Source organism: Martes martes (genome assembly GCF_963455335.1).
Source record: "Martes martes genome assembly, chromosome: 7".
Classification (NCBI taxonomy): domain Eukaryota; kingdom Metazoa; phylum Chordata; class Mammalia; order Carnivora; family Mustelidae; genus Martes; species Martes martes.
In genome coordinates this window covers 63,522,346-63,526,116 of record NC_137894.1, presented here as the reverse complement: position 1 = coordinate 63,526,116, position 3,771 = coordinate 63,522,346, and the positions used below count along the sequence as shown (strand labels likewise).

The following is a 3,771-nucleotide window of genomic DNA, read 5'->3' as shown; positions in this document are numbered from 1 at the left end:
TCCCGATGGCCAACAGACACATGAAAAAGTGCTCCACATCACTCAGCATCAGGGAAATACAAATCAAAACCACAATGAGATACCACCTCACACCAGTCAGAATGGCTAAAATAAACAAGTCAGGAAATGACAGATGCTGGCGAGGATGAGGAGAACGGGGAACCCTCCTACACTGCTGGTGGGAATCCAAGCTGGTGCAACCAGTCTGGAAAACAGCATGGAGGTTCCTCAAAACGTTGAAAATAGAGCTACCTTACGACCCAGCAATTGCACTACTGGGTATTTACCCTAAAGATACAAACGTAGTGATCCGAAGGGGCACGTGTACCCGAATGTTTATAGCAGCAATGTCCACAATAGCCAAACTATGGAAATAACCTAGATGTCCATCAACAGATGAATGGATAAAGAAGACGTGGTGTATATATACAATGGAATACTATGCAGCCATCAAAAGAAATGAAATCTTGCCATTTGTGACAACGTGGATGGAACTAGAGGGTATTATGCTTAGCAAAATAAGTCAATCAGAGAAAGACAACTATTATATGATCTCCCTGATATGAGGAAGTGGAGATGCAACGTGGGGGGTTTGGGGGGGTAGGAAAAGAATAAATGAAACAAGATGGACTCGGGAGGGAGACAAACCATAAGAGACTCTTAATGTCACAAAACAAACTAAGGGTTGCCGGGGGGGGGGGAGGGGGGTAGGGAGATGGTGGTGAGGTTATGGACATTGGGGAGGGTATGTGCTATGGTAAGTGCTGTGAAGTGTGCCGGGCGTGGTGGCGCGCGCCTGTAGTCCCAGCTACTCGGGAGGCTGAGGCAGGAGGATCGCTTGAGCCCAGGAGTTCTGGGCTGTAGTGCGCTATGCCGATTGGGTGTCCGCACTAAGTTCGGCATCAATATGGTGACCTCCCGGGAGCGGGGGACCACCAGGTTGCCTAAGGAGGGGTGAATCGGCCCAGGTCGGAAACGGAGCAGGTCAAAACTCCCGTGCTGATTGGAAGTGCTGTGAAGTGTGTAAACCTGGCAATTCACAGACCTGTACCCCTGGGGCTAGTAATACATTATATGTTTATAAAAAAATAAATAAATAAAACTTAAAAATTAAATAAAAAAAAAACATAACTTTAGAAAGCAAGAAGTACAAAAATGTATGTATAAATTAATAATTGCAACCTTATTGCAAGCCCCAAACCCTGTAGACTATACAAATACCCCAAATACTGTGATTTGCTTAATGGGTGACAGTACATCCACACAATGGAATATGGTGATTAAAAGTAATGATGTGTGTAAATACTGACACAAAAAGGAATATGACAATTTATTAAATGAAAACAAATGGAAAACAGTACATGGAGGACAAATGACCCAGTTTCTTCAACATAATAATGACATTTAAACAAAATGGAGGGAAACTATAATACATTAAAAGAAACTTAAGAGACATATTAACCACTCAGGCAATGTGTTTGGATCCTGATTCAAGAAAGTGCCTTGGAGCAGGGCAACCTCCCAGCTAACCCAGGGCGCCACCTTCGCGAGGAGCAGGAGGCTGAGCCTGGGGACAGGGCTCCACCGTATTATCAAGTCCTAAATTTTGGAATGATCATCTCCTCGGCTCTAATGATCTGGAATGGGTTAGTGCTCATAACTGGAAGTGAAAGTCCAATTGGAGTAGTACTCGGGGCAGCACGGAACCTGCATTCATAGAGATCTTCTTTTTTTTTAACAAATCAAGTTGAAGATACCATTCGATTGGGAGAAATGGTTGTTTTTAGGATAGAAGGAAGAGAGACTCCTTGGACTCTTGAAGACTCATGAGAAGCAAAATGGGGACAGCCTTGGTGGTTCCCTCGGCTGAACGTTTGCTTTCAGCTCAGGTCGTGATCCCAGGGTCCTGGGATAGAGTCCTAAGCCAGGTTCTTTGCTCAGCGGAGAGCCTACTTCTCCCTCTGCCTGCCTCTCCCCCTGCTTGTGCTCTCTCTCTCTCTCTGACGAATAAATAAAACCTTTTTTTTTTTTTAAAGAAGCAAAATAGACATACCAAATTTTTGACAAAAGGAGATAATAACGTGGTTGGTGACTGAGGCCTCTATAAACAGGGACAGTACTGGCTACAGAGGAAAGATGTTGTGGGGAAAGCAAGGGGTTTGTTCCTTATTGTGATGCTCCTCATGAATGACTATCCTAAATTTAAGTAGGCAGTACCCTTTCAGCTGGGTGTATTTGTGCTGGTCCATCGTAAGAAGTTTGCCTTCTGCTTCTGGAAGATGCCCTGCTTTTCCTTACTGAATGTTTGGAGTAGACATTGGTCTGTGATTGGTGGAGTGGAGAATGCACCTGTCTGCACAGCTTGTTAGCAGTGGTTTGCATTAGTTTCTGTTTCCACACTGGGGTATGTATTGGGGAGGGGCTGGGCACCACAGAGCACACTTGAGGGGACTCTCAATCACAGGATTTCATATGTTGTCATTTTCAGGCTTTCATATTTTGTACACCAGTGAATTTTTTTATATTAAAAGGTTGAGCTGAAAAGGAAAAAAAAGGAGAAAAGGGAGGCAGGGAGGAAGAGAGAGAGAGAAAGAGAGAAAGAAAAAGAAAAGAAGAAGAAAATGAGGTGGAGAAAGTCACTTTTTTTAGGTAATTAGGGAAAGTTGGACTTGGATTGATAGGGTGTTAGATGGTGTGAAGCAGTTATTGTTAAATTTCGTTAATGGGAATTGTGATTGTTAAGTAAACAGCAAAAAAAAAAAAAAAGGCGTTACTTGTTATGGGTGAAAATGGAGGGAACGTAGGTAAAGTATATTCCCATTCCTGATTATAAATACGTGTGTACAGCTTTAGAGACGTATGGAGATACACAGGGAAAAGCTGGAAGGAAGGTCTCCCACTTATTAGCATCCTTAAAGGACAGATTATGGCTGATTTTCTCTTCTTCTTACTTATCTGGCTTTATTTTCTTCACAATGTATGAACATATGTGATAAGGGGAGGCACACACACTGTTATCTCCTGGTGACAAGGGCTCTGCACAGAACTAAATAGCTGAGCCTCTTGCCATTCCTACAGGGAAGAGGAGCTGAGGCAGGTCTGTGGGACAGGCTCCAGGATCAAGCAGCAGGGGGTTCAGCGAACAGAGAGCTTGTGAGAGTAGGCAGGACACATGGGGCTTCAGCACTACCCCCCAGAAGGCTGGAGCTGGTCCCAATGGAGCTGCACCGCCGCTGTGCCCACAACGGGCCCACTTTTGGCCTAGGCTCACCTTCTTCCCAGAGCTCCCTCCTAATTATGGATGGATTGCTGGGGTCCCCCACCCCCTGCTAGGTTGTGCTTCTGCCTCCAGTCCTACAAAGAGCGCAGAAAGGTGAATCAGTAACCCCAGCAGGGATGGGGCCAGATCTCCTAGGGCCCAGCTCTGGATTGTGCAGACCTCCTCAGGACCATACCTGGGGGCCCGAGGCCAAGCAGCAGAACAAGGTGATGCCCAAGAGGCAGGTGTTTCCATAGGCAGCAACCCCACCACCGCTTCCTCTCATCTCCCTCCTTCAGGTGACCTCCTCACGCACACATATATACACACACACACAGGACTGGAACTGAAACCCAAGAAGGCCCTCACACCTCCAGCCTAAGGCCTGCCCCCCAACCCCGCCATCACAAGGGGTCCTCACTTCCCAGGGCTTTAGCATGATGGGAACCCTGTATAATATTATAACTGAACTCATGTGTGTTCCCTCCTTGGTGAGTGGCAGGTAGAAACTA

At 45.8% G+C, this 3,771-nt stretch overlaps 1 pseudogene across 1 annotated transcript; it reads left to right on the top strand.

Moving 5' to 3' along the window:
• The first annotated feature begins 1,593 nt into the window (after positions 1–1,593).
• On the top strand, positions 1,594–2,369 carry LOC308346663 (signal peptidase complex catalytic subunit SEC11A-like; annotated as a pseudogene). The gene is made up of 2 exons: positions 1,594–1,842; positions 2,048–2,369. The product of its transcript is annotated as a signal peptidase complex catalytic subunit SEC11A-like (transcript).
• The last annotated feature ends 1,402 nt before the right edge of the window (positions 2,370–3,771 follow it).